The sequence below is a fragment of the Medicago sativa genome, chromosome 7 (assembly GCF_051527215.1).
Source record: "Medicago sativa cultivar Bolivia chromosome 7, Bolivia_mono, whole genome shotgun sequence".
Lineage (NCBI taxonomy): Eukaryota > Viridiplantae > Streptophyta > Magnoliopsida > Fabales > Fabaceae > Medicago > Medicago sativa.
In genome coordinates, this window is record NC_140755.1 from 91,890,488 (window position 1) to 91,907,230 (window position 16,743).

The 16,743-nt window shown below is 35.1% G+C and overlaps 1 long non-coding RNA gene across 1 annotated transcript; it reads right to left on the reverse strand.

Moving 5' to 3' along the window:
* Positions 1-1,662: 1,662 nt before the first annotated feature.
* Positions 1,663-16,465, reverse strand: LOC146910252 (uncharacterized). Its single transcript, XR_015017566.1, has 3 exons — positions 16,079-16,465; positions 15,609-15,711; positions 1,663-1,732 (listed from the first exon to the last, which is right to left on the reverse strand). It is a non-coding gene; the product is annotated as an uncharacterized LOC146910252 (long non-coding RNA).
* Positions 16,466-16,743: the final 278 nt, after the last annotated feature.

The following is a 16,743-nucleotide window of genomic DNA, read 5'->3' on the forward strand; positions in this document are numbered from 1 at the left end:
TCTTAAAGCTTAATCCTTAATAAAAACTCATTTTGAGGGGCTAATTTGATCTTTTTTATTCTAGTATTGCTGGACCTTGCAGCTTGAACTTTTTCATGAGGTCGTGTTTCTAATGCGACCATCTGCAAGTTCTTTCCTAGTTATTCTATATGTTGTAGACTTATAGTATTATAACTGCAGGTAATCGGGATTACACAAGTCTCTTCTTTGATGACATTGTTTCAAAAAGGGATTATTGATTGGTATTTTCCGTGGCAGCTCGTACATGGTGGATGGTACAACGGGTGTCTCTGAATGTGTAACATTAAGAGTAAGTATGCTCAAATAGGTAACTTACTATCAAAATTCTCATATTTTGCTGCTTTAGGTTAGTGATCAGGAACAAGTGCTCACTGCTGAATTTATATTACTTTCATTTTCTCTCTAATATATCTTAAAAGTTTAAGGCAGGAAAATGACTCAGCTCAAAAACCTAACCAGTTATGTATTTGTAACTACTAGACCATCGACCCGTGCTACCGCACGGGTCACACAAATAAAAAAAATATAGCGCAAATATGAGAATAAATACTTTACTTGAATCGAAAAATAGTATAATTCAACTCATAAAATAAATTGCCACAAACGTTTTTAATGTACGACATTAAACAATTTACATGACATCGACCCTGTTACAGCAAGAGAACATATAAAATTAATGACATAGTTTATTGAAGAAAAGGAAATCCAATGTCTGTCGACATAAAAATAGTACCGATATGCAATAACAACAATACTACAAAACAATGTGCTACACATTACGGAAAACTTTTCTGTAGATCACATTTGATGTCACATCAGTATCTTGGCCGTCCTCATCATTGATCAATATCTTTAAACCATCCCTCGAAGTAACCCTCGATACTGCGACGTACAATTGTCCATTTGAAAAAACATGAGACGGTAGATAGACACCAACATTTTTCATAGACTGACCCCGACTCTTGTTATGACGGTAGATAGACACCCTCATAATTTGCTAACCCATGCGATGAGCACAATATATTAGTAATTTAGGAGTTCAACATTACATAAAAACGGTAAATTAAAATAACATGAAATATATAGCTATATTATGTACGTAAGGTATATGATTTACAATTAATGTTTTGCAATGGTCATGCTTATAGTTAATGGTAAGTTAAGCATATTTTGAAGACACAATCATATGCTTAGATAGATCCTTATTCAGCCAATAGAATATCACATGAAGCATTGGGCCAATCCTTATTAAATAATCATAGTCTTCAACCCAACATTAGTATTAGTTGCAGGGGTTATAAAGTACTCCCAAAATATTTAAGTTATGAGCATACCTTTGGAAGAGATAGTGACAATGATTATTAGGGACATTTTTTACTTATTCAAGAGTAATGTCAACATTATTAGCAACCATTTTGTACAGTTTGAAAGGCTCAAAACATGAGCTATCAATGAAAGTGCTGCTATTTTGGAATTTATAAAAAAGGCTAGGCAACCTCCCTCTCGGCTAATAATGAATTTATCATAAAAAACTCAGATTATTACAAACAAACAAAAAAAACTCAGATTTTTAACAAAAAAGTGTACATGCAAAAATAGCAATACAATAGTGTGCATTTTGGAAACATCAAGTTCAAGCTCATAAGTTCGCATCTTCAACACGGCTGGCTCATAGACTTCTTGTACTCATAATCAGTATCATAAATTGCTGCTGTTAGAATGAAAATTAAAATCAGAATTTCAGATGAGAAAAATATTAGAAGCGCTACGATATAAATTTGCTAAACCAATTAGCTAATACATATAAGTAATACTAACTATAGAAATTGTACCTTTAATCAAATATTAACCATGCAGACTATCTAAACTGATGAGAGAGATTACAACAAAAGATGAATGCAAACAACTTCAAGATCAGATATTTTGTTTCTCCTTAATTACCTGGGAACACATAAAACAAATCTTGTTACGATTATAATAACATCAGTTGTTAATGTGAATATCTAAGAGGAATAAATAATAAAATAATCTTAACTTTGGGGGACTGAAATAATCACAATTCACAACCAAACATGTTTGACTTTTGTGAAGTAAAAGTGATCATAGAAAGGTAAAATTGATTTTTTTTCCAAGATCAGTTGAGACTTGCATGGGGATATAGCATTGTTGTAGCTTTCTGATCTGGACTTTCTTTTATGATCTCAATAAAAGTAATATCACAGTCAATGTACCTGTTTACGTTGGATTTTCGTAAACAACCGCTGGTTTACAAATGGTAACTTGCAAGATCAACCAGTAAATCTTAGGACATATTGTGTTTGTTCTTGTTGTTAGAAATTCTGCGTTTTTGATGTCAAAAATATAAGAAATATGATAAAAACAATCGAATTCAATCCACTTGAACTCAATCGAACTTAATAAAGTAAAGTGCAAGAACACTTAAAGAACAAAGGGTAAATTGCATTGATTAAACAAAGGTTGGTACACAGATTCATACATTGCAACTTGTGACTCGTTTCTCACTTCCATACGGATACTTTGAGTGTAAGTTTGTATGACGGAATTGTGACCCGTTTTTCCTATGAAAAACTACTATTTATACTAAGTCTAGAAATAACTACACTTCTTTGAAATTCAAACTACAACTGCCACAAGTCGACAGTTTTACTTATTTGAAAACAAACTTAAAATAAAAACTGACTTAAAGAATAACTGCTGATAACCACCTTCGAAAACTGCCTTATCGAAGTTTTCTACCATCTTCGAACCCATATTTGCTTTCAACACAACACTCTGTTCGAATCTTCTTTAAATCTAGGTCAACTATACTTTGACCACATTTATTACAGCTAGTAAAATATATTGGCTAACAAATTGCCCCCCAGAAACGCCATTTTCGATTTCATCGAAGAAGAAAAAGACGTTTTTGAAAAAAAACTAACATTCTCCATCGAAATGAATGATGTCAGTATTTAATTCAAAACTAATTCAAATTTCCTTTAAATACTGACCCCACAATCTTAGTTAGTGGGCCACGTTCTCTAACATTGGAAAAGACAACACTTTAATGGTAAAACTGTCAAAATAAGATCTTGACATGTGTCATGATCAAAAGTCCATATAAAAGCAAACTCACCTTTACTCTTTTCACTTTTCACCATTTCATTTTCACTTTCACTGTTCCTCTTCTCCGCCAAAAGTTCTCTCGAAGAAAAAACTTTAAATTTTCTGCAACTCCTATCTTTACACACGAACTATTCATCAAATTCTCACAAAAATACTTAAACAATGACGAACGCAGCAGGAACTTCTCATGTGAATCGCGAAGAACCCATTGATTTTACTAAAGAAATCGCCAGTGCTGCTCCTGCTTGATTGTCCCATTTTCACCCCTATGATGGCACCATTTACCACTAGGAAATATGGACCTAACTGGTTCAAAGAGGACTTTCCCACTACTTCGAAAAAAGCCAATAAAACAGAAATCAATGCTATATGGGAAGCTTATTTGACCCCTACCTATCTATCTAGCAGACTTACACCTGGTAGCCCTTATGGAGTATATGGTTATCAACCTAACCATGTAGCTAGACAGTTTGGTATGGTTCAATCAAAACCCAGCTCCTTGTTCAAAAGTATAAGTGAATGGAAAATTCCTCTGATCGAACCTGTGTGGAAATCCATAATTCAAGCCAAGAGAACAACTGTGTTCGAGCCTACATATTTCTCAACATCATTTGCATGCTCTGAAGCATTCTTTCGATGGTGGCGAAATTATTACATACGCCAATCCAATCGAGGGAATCCCGATGAATTGCTGCCTCAACTGACCAGTACTTTTCACACTTTGCAGAACAAAGACAAGAAGACTAGAGGTACGCACATTAAAGAAATTCAGCAATTTCAAAGATATTATCAAACAACATATGACCCTTTACATCCAAAGAGGACAGTATATTATGCTGCTCAAACTCTGAGAGATAAAGTTCGAGAGAAAATTTCAGAAACAATTTTTCCCCCTGGAACACCCAATAAATATCTTTATGTTTTAGAAAAGAAAATGAGACTAGCAAGACTTCCATCTTGTAATCTTGCTTTGGCCTTCAGGCCACCATACCCAAAATGGTTACTTTATAATTTCAAATTCCCACAAAATAATTTAGTAACCTATGCTAAATGCAATTTATACCAATATAATGGTGAACTTGGCTATGAATTATCCCAAGTTCGAATCGAAACTCCCAGTATCATGGGTATGATTTTTCTTTCGCTAAAACACATTAATACTATTGTTAAAAGAAATAGTACTTATCTGTATAATCACATATTTCAGCTTTGCCTTTAACTCCAGGAGAAGCAAAGCTCGATGATGCCAGCACCCAGAACACTTCGAAAAGCAAGTCTGACAAGAAGAAAAAGAAAGCTTCCCAAACTAAAGAAGTTGAATCGAAGAAATCTGAGGCTGCATCGAAGGAACCTCCTAAGTCAAAGGAACCCAAAGTGAAAACAACTTCATCAAAAGGACATTCTAGATCGAAGAGCAAGAAAGAACAAGCAACTGTCGATCTCTCTGATGATGATAGTGAGGTGGAGATAACTAAAGAACAGATCGAAGCTTCCAAAGTAACACTTCCCAAAGTCCATACCGAAGGAAGAAGAAAAAGAAAACAAGAACAAATATCACTTGTCCAAGAAAAGGAAGTCGAAGTGGAAGCTTCTGAAAGTTCTCCCCCCATCTCACCATCTAAACCATTCAAACGTCGTCGAAAGACTTCTCATTCTAGTGCTCATTCACATGTTGGTGATAATGGTTCGAAGGTATTTTATCGAAACCATATTTTATACGAAATATCTCTAAATGTCTTGTTTTTTAAGCATCTATCTTATTCTTTTTAGGGTATCGAACAAGAACAAACTAATCCATCACAACATGGGCAAGTTCTTCCTTCTTCGAAGACCACTTCACCAATTGCTGAAGACAAAGAGGATGAGCATGATGATGCTAGCAGTCCAGAAGGTCTTAAAGTGGATCCTCCTCAACAACAACAGGCAGAAACACCCACTGATGACTTGGTAAATGATGAATCACTCAACAATGACCAATCTCATTCTGCACCCACCCTTGGAGTTAATGTATCGAACTTTGCTACTGAAGATACAAACATAACTACTCAACAAGATGCTCCTGGTGATGCAGAGATGATTGCTCAACAAGATGCCCCTATGATCGATCTGGAAGAAATCGATCGATTGGCCAAAGATGATCCTTTCAATGCCTTTGCCTTGATAGCTAAGAGTAATACTCTTTTCTCAACTAGCACTGGCCAAACTTCTGATTCATCCAAGGGAAATCCCTCTGAGACTTCAAAGAACAACCTGCTAGCAGAATTTCAAAAGAAGATCATCGAAGCCAACTTGCTAGAGTTGATTGAAAAGGATGCTGGAGCTCTTGCTGAAATCAAGAGTTTATTTGAAAAACTTGGTGCTCTCCCAACTGGTTGGAAGTTTCGAAACCTGTTTAATTATCTTGAACCAATGTTGGAGAGTGCTAATCAAAATTTCCAGAAGAGGAAAACTGGTCAAGCTCAGATGGCAGAGAAGAAAGCGCATCATGATCAAATTGTGATCGAACTGTCATCCTTCCAAGAGAAATTTAAAACTCTTCAGCAAGAAAGAAACAATGCGAAGCAGCAAGTGGTTGACATCGATGCCAAGATTAAAGAACTGGAAGCTCAGAAAGCTGAAATTTTGGCTAAGGATGAAGCCAGAAATCGAGAAGCCAATGAAGCTGTTAACAAATTCAAGCTCTCCAAGGAACTAGAGTCTACCATTGCTCAACTTGCAAATGACAACCATGCTCTCGATACCCAACTGGCTGAATACAAAAGCCAAATTGAGAAACTCATCTCATCGTTTGAGATTTAGTTCTGTTTCTATTTTATTCTCTAAGACTTTTATTTTATTTCAGCCTTATCGAATATCTTGGTCTGTAATGTCTTTATAACAATCTGTGGACCATTTTCTATTTCGAACGACAATTTCTTTTCAATCATCGAAATTCCTTTCTTATTTTCTTGTATCGAATTTAAATTTTATTTAAATCCAAATAAGATTGGAACAATTTCCAAGACATTTTAATGATGAGGAAACAAAAAAGTAACTTTTTTGTTTAACCCAACAAGTTAAACTTGCCTAGGAAGTTGAAAAGAAATAAAACAAATAAATGACCTTTTAACACAAATTAATCCTTTTAAAATAAAACCTTTAAACTTCCCTCAGATTACAAAGTTAAGTAACCATTGGCCATCGGAATAACCGTTCCCACGTGTCATCATCTTCAAAGCAAGAAGAACCGTTTGATTGAGCCACTTCTTTCAACTTCCCTCCATTACAAATATGATTTTCCCTTTTATAAAAATCACTCTTTTTCTTTGTTTCGTCTTCGTCTGAAAAAAATCCTTCTTACTCAAAGCTTTTCTTTCTTAAATCATCATGACCACCATTGATAATCTGAGTGATGATCTTTTAGTCAAGATTGCTGCAAAGATTGCTGCTCAAAGCAGGAAAGATCTTTTCGCCTTTCGCCATACCAATAGCAGGCATTGGCGCATCAGTGAGGATTCTGAAGTTTCTAGGGCTTTTGGAAATGATGTCCTCTACTTCCTCTACGACCCCAATGAATGGTACAACAATGCTATGGTGGCTCATTCTAAGTTTGCTTTTAAACTTAGACTCTGGAATCATGGCAACGCCATGTTCTATATTCTTCGAAGCACTCAACACATGTTGGATGCTAATCCAAACGTTGAAGAAATGAAACGCCTCCTTACTACTGCTATCAATGCCACTGGCTCTCTGATTGCAAGGAACTACCTTCTTCTCATCAATGCGCTCTCCATGCCTATGCCAGAAAACATCCTCGAAGACTTCAAAGATCTTGCATGGACACATCGATTGGCAGAATTTCGAAGCGACATTTTGGGAGGAACTTCGAGTTATCGATTTCGCTGTCCTTGGTGGAATAGGCCCATGCCTATTTGGCTTACTAGGCGTCGTTTTTGCAACAACTACCACAACTGTGCAGGAGATGGGAGAATTGGAGGCTGGTATTCACTTCTACCTGGGCCAGATCATGACTACTACCTGGTCAATGCTTGCTTCAGGTGTCGTCTCGATACAGAAATTCGCTGGTTTCTCGATCGCTTTGGGATTGTAACTGAATGGTGAAAACCATTTCTAAATGCTTTTTTGTCTTTAAGTACTTTGTGTTTTCTTTTGTAATGGTTTTTCCGTTTTAAGCATTTCGATGTAACCTGCCCATCAGTTGGCATTTTTAAATTAATGCCAAGTTTTATTTCGAATCAAATTACTCTTGTGTAATTTTAATTTCTTGTAACATCGGTTTATATTTTTTCAAATATTTACCGTTTATGCGTAGAATTCTCTGATCTTCTTGTAGTTCCTCGATCTCATACGCATTATTCGAAAAAACTCTTAGAATTTTCCATGGTCCTTCCCAACTAGGAGACCATTTTCCTAAACATCGATCCTTTTTATCCATAGGCAAAATGACTTTCCAAACTAAGTCTCCTTGCAGGAATAATTTCGATTTAACTCTTCTGTTATAGGCTTTTGCTATTCTTTCTTTTTGCTTTGTAAGCACTTCTAAAGCCATCAATCTTTCTTCATCAATATCTACTAATTCATCCAACATCATATCCAAATATTGATTTGTTGGAATTTCGATTTGTCTTTGAATTCGAGTAGATTGAAGTAAGATTTCTGTTGGCAATACAGCATCATGGCCATATGTTAATCGAAAAGGAGTAGTATTTATAGATTCTTTAGGAGAAGTTCGAACTGCCCATAAAGCTTCATAAAGAAACTCATGCCATTCTTTGGGTTTTTTCTTTTGGCTAGCTTTTCTTTTGATTATAGTAATCAAATTCTTATTTGCTGCTTCTACCTGACCATTTGCCTGAGCATAATATGGTGTTGAAGTCAACAATTTATATCCCATTTCTTCAGCAAATTTTACCATCTTTCGACCAGTGAATACAGATCCTTGATCTGTAGTAATAGTTTCTGGTATGCCAAATCTATAAACAATAAATTTTTGAATGAAGTTTATAACTTCATCTTGAGTAACATCTTTTAGTGGAACAGCTTCTATCCATTTAGTGAAATAATCTATTCCAACCAAAATATATTTATAGCCTTTGGATGACTTAGGTTTAATTTCCCCAATTACATCTAAAGCCCATCCTCTGAATGGCCAAGGTTTTACTATTGAATGTAATTCACTAGCTGGTACTTTTTGAATTCCAGCATGTTCTTGACATTCTTTACAACCTTTAGCAAAGTTTATGCAATCTTTTAACATGGTTGGCCAATAAACACCTTGTCGAAACAAAAGCCATTTTATTTTATGGCCTGCTTGATGTGTACCACAAGCACCACTATGAGTATTCGATACAGCCAAATATGCTTCTGCTTCACTAAGGCATTTAAGTAAAACTCCTTCTGGAGTCTTTTTAAATAATTCATTGCCTATTATCACATAACTCAAGGCTCTATATTTGACTTTTCTACAAGTTGTGCCATCTGGATTTTCCAAAAAATTGACTATGGGTTTTCGCCAATCATCATCATCCAAATTGTTAATGACCAAAATTTCAGAAAATTTTGCACTCTGAAGGTATCCTTGAGATGCTTCCATGCCCCCAAGTTTTGGTCTTAACAATTTGTTAGGCACAATGTCTATCGAATTACGCTTTGTTTTAATTTCAATAACCTCTTGCTCTTGTTCCTTCGAAAGTTTGTACCCAGAAGCCAATTGAGCTAAATCATTAGCTTCTTGATTTTCTGCTCTAGGAACATGTTGAACTTCAATTTGAACAAAATGTTTAAGTAATGCATTAACTATAGTGTAATACATTATCAAAGTTTCTTTGAGGCATTTATACTCTTTTGTTATTTGCTTTATTACTAATTCAGAATCACCTCTAATAATTAAACATTTTGCCCCCAGTCCGAGCAAAATCTCTAAACCATTTATTAAGGCTTCATATTCTGCCTCATTATTCGAACAATATTGGCTAATTCGAAATTTATATTTGGTTACCTCATTTGTTGGTGAAACAATAACTATACCTATTCCAGAACCATTTTTATGACTAGACCCATCGAAATACAATGTCCATGGAAATGTTTCGATGCCCCCAGTCACAGGTTCTTCAATGGAATGATCAGCAATAAAATCAGCCACTATTTGGCCTTTCACAGTTTTCAAAGATTGATAAGTTAAAGAATATTCTGTGAGTGCCAAAGCCCATTTACCAACTCTACTATGCAGAATAGGTTTAGATAACATGTGCTTAATAATATCGAAATGGGAATAAACATAAACATCAAAAGGCTTTATATAATGTTTAAGTTTCATACATGAGAAATATAAACAAAGACATAGTTTCTCACTAGGATGATATCTTGTTTCAACATCACTTAAAACTCTACTAAGATAATAAATGGCTCTTTCTATACCATTTTCATCCTCTTGTGCTAACATACTCCCTATAGTTCTTTCAGATGATGCTATATATAACTTCATCTTTTTGTTTTTTAACAAAGGTGAAAGAATAGGAGGATTAGATAAATATGACTTTATGTCTTCAAATGCCTTTTGATGTTCAGGCTCCCATCTAAAAGTTTCCTCTTTCTTTAATCGAAGTAATGACGAGAATGCTTGCGCTCTGCCACTGAGATTAGAGATAAATCTTCTGAGGAAATTTATTTTGCCTAATAAAGACTGCAACTCTTTTTTGGTAGAGGGTGCTTTAGCCTCCATTATAGCTTTAGTCTTATTTTGATTGATTTCGATGCCCTTTTTATGGACAACAAATCCTAAAAAATCACCTGCACAAACACCAAACGCACATTTTAATGGATTCATTTTTAATCCATATTGTCTCATCCTTTCGAATGATAACCGTAAATGTTCTAAGTGTTTGTTTTCAGAAGATGATTTCACAACAATATCATCAATGTAAATTTGCATAAAATCTTCAATAAAATCATGAAACATTGAATTCATTGCTCTTTGATATATAGCACCAGCATTTTTAAGACCAAATGGCATTACTATCCACTCATAACATCCTAATGCCCCTGGGCATCGAAATGCTGTTTTAGAAACATCTTCTTCAGCAATAAATATTTGATTATAACCTGAATAACCATCAAGCATACTCAAATATTCGAAACCTGCTGCAGAATCTACCAACATTTCTGCTACTGGCATAGGATATTCATCTTTGGGAGTAGCGAGATTTAAATCTCTAAAATCAATACAAACTCTTATACTACCATTTTTCTTTTTAACAGGAACTACATTAGCTAACCAATCAACATACCTTGCAGGTCTGATGAAGCCACATTTGAGGAGTCTTTCGATCTCTTCTTTTATTTTTGGTAGAATCTCTGGTGCAAACCTTCTTGGAATTTGCTTCACTGGTTTCTTGTCTGTCCTGATTGGCAATTGCAACTCTACTACCTTTCTACTCAAACCAGGCATTTCATGATAATCCCAAGCAAAGCAATCCTTGTAATTTTTCAAAAGCACCACAATTCGATCTTTGAAGCTCTTAGGAATCTTTGAACTTATGTATGTTGGTCTTTTTACAGAACCATCTCCTATATCCACTTCTTCAAGAGGATCTTGGGCCTTCATTTTTATTGTAGATCCCATTGGATCTTCTTCAAAACCCAAAGGTTCATCATCATAAATACAATCTAATTTTTTATCATCAATGATGTCATCAGAATTATTTTCCACTGAAGCATCGAAGACCTCTTCTTCTTTGGCTGTTTCAGCCAAATCGAAGTTTTTCTCGGCTACATAAGCCGTAATCTTTTCCCATATGCTGGGCTCAACCATTGATCACTTATTGATATCCCACCTAGTTGGTGAGATTCCATTTGCTGAACATCCTTGGTCATCAGTGACCCTCTTGTACGAAGTACTTCTTGTCTTCAGCAAATCTTTTTCCTTTACAGGTATCTTCTCATGGCAATCTTCGTTGTTCACCACTACGAAGTCATCGTCGAATGCAGTTTTCCAACGAAAACCCCATTCTGGTGCAAGTTTTACAAAGAATTTTTCTTCTTTAGTCATAGAACTTGATGCATCATTTTCCATAAATGGTGCAATAAATTGAAGCTGTTTGTCAAAGTTCTTTTTGTTGATATCTTGATTATCAACTTCAGCTTTAAAATAATAACTCTGATCAGCCTCAATATTCTCTACCAAACCATCTTTCCTCCAAATCACAATCCTTTGATGCATTGTAGAAGGAACTGCACCTACAACATGGATCCATTCCCTTCCTAATAATGCATTGAAATTGGCTTTAGAAGGAACTACCAAAAACACAGTTGCTCTGGTTATGCTTCCTACTACCAATTCTAGTTCGATAGCACCAAGAGATTGTCCAGTAGATCCCTCATAATTAGTGAGCACTACATTATGTGGTTTCAAATCACATTCAGAAATACCAAGTTTCCTTAGAAAAGATTGTGGTAAGAGATTAACAGTAGCACCACCATCTACCAACACTTTGTTAATTCCAACACCATTTAATTTAGCTTGAATAAACAAAGGCTTTAAATGAAGCTTCATGCTATCATCAGGTTTCTCGAACACTGCATGTTGATCTTCGATGCAGCCATTATTCATAACATAATAACATAGAGGCCTATGACGAGCCATTTCCTCAGTGAAATCACATTCATCATCATGATTGGCCTTCGAAGATACATCATGTGCATATTCAATTGGTAGTACAGAAACCACACATATAATGTCAAGACTTGGTTCAGAATCTGAAAAAGTAGAAGTTAGAATATCATCATCCCCTTTAGGGATGTTTAAAGCAGAAGATAATGGAGGGAAAATTCTTTCAGTAGCTGGTTTTTTAACCATTTCGAAAACTATTGGTTGTTTTCCCTTACTTTTGTCACCATTAGTGACATCTTTTAAAACTCCTTCCATTTTCTGGCGTTGAAAACGACGCCATTGAGTTCTAGTCATAGGATTCTTACCTTTATAATTATTTTTGTAAGCATACTTGTTAGGATTAGAACTCTCTGGTTGGTCTGGAACTTTGACAGCTCTTTTTACCCATTTTGTTGGTGGTGCTGGAGGCGCAGAATGACCAGTTTTCTTGCCTCCAGAGAAAACCCAAGTATCAATAGGAGACTTCGATGAAGGAACGAACGTCTTCTTATGGTTCTTCACTTGATACTTCTCTGAAGTTTTCATCTTGTAAGGAACACCTCTTTTGTTAAAGCCAAACTTAGAACGGTTCTCGAACCACCCTCCTTTACGTTTTGTTTGAGGTTGATATCCTTCAACTGATTTCGCAGCTTCTTTATCGAACACTGCACTGCATCGAGGACAAAGCATAGCATGGGTGTTAGATATTTTACATCGGTTTAAAAAATCAACCAAATCTTCTTCAGCCTTTGGATATGCTTTCTCCATTTCCTTGGCCAATTGATCTTCAGTAACCACTGGCTCTTCAATTCGATGGTCCTCAGTAACCATTTCTACATCAATATTATCTGAAATTTCCACCATATTGATAGAAATACCAGCAAACATGGATTCTACCACATTGGTAGACACATCAGCAAACATGGACTCTGCCTTTTTCATAGGATCTCCATCCACTTGTTGTTTTGGTTTTTCTCCGAATTTTAGCCTCCCTTCATCAAGAGCTTTTTGTACAGAATCCCTGAAACGAGTACATCGAGATAGGTTATGACCTAAAAAACCATGGAATTTACAAAATCCTCTTTTCTTCCTTTGTTCCAAAGGAGGTAACTTCATATTAGGTGGCACCAATATTATGCCATCATTAACTAATAGATCAAAAATTTCTTCACTTTTAGTAATATCAAAAGTATAAGTTTTAGAATGATATTTGTCACTCTTGGGATCTTCAGGATTTTTTCCATTGGATGGCCTCAACATTTTACAAGCATATGGAGGTCCGTCTTTTAATTCTGCCAGGTTTATATCATTGTCTTCAACGATATCTAAACCCCAATCGAATTCGGGTTCACTATCTCCTGTTTCTATATAGGCAATTTTTTCTTTTTTAGAAAATTTGTTATGAGTTCTAGTTTTTTCAGCTTTAAGTCTTTCAACTTGTCGAACTCTGTCTGCCAATTGGGCCATGTCTCTCAAGTACTGGGTATCTAATTTCTTTCGAACAGAATAATCGAGGCCACCAGCAGCCATTTCGACTAATTCATATTCTGGAACAGAAGTAAAACATCTAGCCTTAAGGAGACGAAACCTATTGAGATAATCATCGATTGACTCATGACTTTTACGTCGAACACTGGCCAATTCTTTCAAACTAATCTTAGATTGACCCATGTAAAATTGTTCATGAAAAGCTTTTTCTAATTGATTCCAACTATAAATTGAATGAGGAGGTAAAGTTGTAAACCAAGTAAAAGCATTTTTTGTCAAAGAACTTGGGAAATATTTCATTCTCAAATTTTCATTTTCTGCAATATTTCCTGCTTCCATGAGAAACCTAGCAATGTGTTCGACAGTAGATTCATCAGTTTCTCCAGCAAATTTGGTAAACTTTGGAATTTTCCAATTTCTAGGCAATTCAGCATCTAAAACATACTCAGACAAAGGAGACACAAAATTTGGTCTATGTAAACCCATATTAAAACCATTTTGGGCTAACAAAGCCTCGACAATACCTGCTATATTATTCTGATCATCGAAATTGTTCCGACGGGCTTGTAAAACCACTTGATCGGCATCTTGGTTTCTGTTAACCAAAATGGGTTGTCTTTCAGGTTCTGCCTGAATTTGTGGTTGTACTACTTGTGGTTGGACAATATTTTCATGATTTCGAACCACTGGTTCATCAGCAATTATTTCAATTGCCCTCACATTTCGATTTTGAGGCAATGGGTTATTTTGGATTGGTGGAGCGCCAAAGAAATTGGCAATTCTTTCCATTTGATCAGACAACCGTTGATAACTAGTGTTGGTGTCTCGAATTAAAGGATTTATGACAGTACCAATTTGTTGGGTCATCATATTAACCATATCATGATTAGTTTCTTCCATAGTTTGCCTAATGGCAGCCATAGAAGCGTTGGTTAATTTTGTTGGGGACTTCTATATGTTGTAGATACCCCAGGACCAAAAAGTTGTGGTAATGAAACATTTAAATTCTCTGAAAACATATTACCACTAGTTTGTAAGCCTTGCATCAATGATGATGGCCTACCATATGGCATTGATCTATGATCCCAAACTCCTTGAATAGAAGTATTATTTGGATAATCATGGGAAGTTTGGGTAACCATCGAAGGCATGGCTTGAGAAATTACTGTGGCCATCGAAGGCATGGCCTGAGACGATGTTTGAGTGACTGTATTACTGGTTGGAACAGCCTGTGATGTTCTAACATTCCCTGGGGATGAAACATCATCTTCAACCGTCACTTGATCCACATCTTCATTTGAAGATGTTGGATTTGTTTTCTTTTGGTTGTTAGCGCGTGTCATATTAAGAAGCAATTTCTTGTTTCTTAATTGCATACACAACAAAACAAACCAGAATTAAAAGAAATTCTAACAAAAACTATAAACAAAAAACACAAACGGTCCCACTGGGCGTGCCAATTTGTTTACGTTGGATTTTCGTAAACAACCGCTGGTTTACAAATGGTAACTTGCAAGATCAACCAGTAAATCTTAGGACATATTGTGTTTGTTCTTGTTGTTAGAAATTCTGCGTTTTTGATGTCAAAAATATAAGAAATATGATAAAAACAATCGAATTCAATCCACTTGAACTCAATCGAACTTAATAAAGTAAAGTGCAAGAACACTTAAAGAACAAAGGGTAAATTGCATTGATTAAACAAAGGTTGGTACACAGATTCATACATTGCAACTTGTGACTCGTTTCTCACTTCCATACGGATACTTTGAGTGTAAGTTTGTATGACGGAATTGTGACCCGTTTTTCCTATGAAAAACTACTATTTATACTAAGTCTAGAAATAACTACACTTCTTTGAAATTCAAACTACAACTGCCACAAGTCGACAGTTTTACTTATTTGAAAACAAACTTAAAATAAAAACTGACTTAAAGAATAACTGCTGATAACCACCTTCGAAAACTGCCTTATCGAAGTTTTCTACCATCTTCGAACCCATATTTGCTTTCAACACAACACTCTGTTCGAATCTTCTTTAAATCTAGGTCAACTATACTTTGACCACATTTATTACAGCTAGTAAAATATATTGGCTAACAGTACCAGAACCTATTTGCGTGCGTGTTTGGTTGTACGGTGGGAAGAATTAATTTTGGTTAAAAGTGATTTTCACTATAAGTGATTTGTCTTTGGATACATTCATGCAAAATTGATTTACATTCCAAAGATAGCAACACAAAACCAGTCGAACATGCTATGACCATTAATAGCAAAATCAAAGTTCAGGCATTACAAACCAAAATAGCCATCTTAAAACACGTACCTCACTGATATAGTACTTGATCTTGCGCTTATCCAACAATCACACATTGGTTAACTTGTAACTATCCAGAGGGAGTGAGGAAGTACCCTTACAAATTTGTATACTATAAGCAAACAACATATCATTATCCAAAACAACAAATTAAGTTCATCTTAGACTTCGTAAGGTGATAATATAGTTTTTTTTTTTTATATATAATGAATGAAGGAAACAAAATATATACACCCAATAGAGTGGCTTGCATTAGAACAAAACCTGAGTTTCCAGCCCATCATAAAATTATGTCCAAAGTAGTTAAATGAGCTAATTCATAAAAATATATTTTCTATTTTAATTGTAAGAGTGTGCACAATTTTCTCGCTAATGACTTATTTGAATCTTTATCATGAGCAAGAAACATATATGAAGAAAAATTAAGGAACGATAAGCCTCGGCAGAAAAATTAAGCAAGAAACATGAATAATGGATACCTCCATGGGTAGTACCAAAGAAGAAGGACATTGCTGCTTTTAAATACTTTATGGGTAGAGGGTGTCAAGGGGCGGAAGAAACAACTGTAGCACCGAAACATCTCTCAAAAAAAAAAACTGTAGTACCGAAACACCTCTGTTGCACAATATCAGTCCACTAACTGAAAACCAGCTCTGAATTATGCAGAAAACCACCAGGAACTTGCTCCGAATTATTCAGAAAATTACCTTAAACCAGCTCCAAATAGTTAAGCACAAACATTGAATATGAATATAAAAAAGAAAAACATTGCAAAGCATATATTTTGGAGTTATGGTAACAAAGGCTAATACATTATTCAACAAAATTATATTGACACATAATCATAAGCATGAAACATAGAGGAAATAAAGAAAGAAATATAAGAAATAACAAAGTAGTAGAAACGTGAATCTCAATTTCACTACTAAAAATAGTCCCATCTCGAATCGAGTTCATGATACTTCAGAGGTTGAAATCAATATATGATGAATTTTATATAAAAACACTATAGTTGACATAAAAGTTTTAAGACTAAAGATTTAGGAACTTTACCTGAAGTTTTACAAAACAATCACAGGAAGTGATAATCATGATTATCCAAAAACTTTTGCATTTTCACGGCATAGTCATCCAATAATGTGCA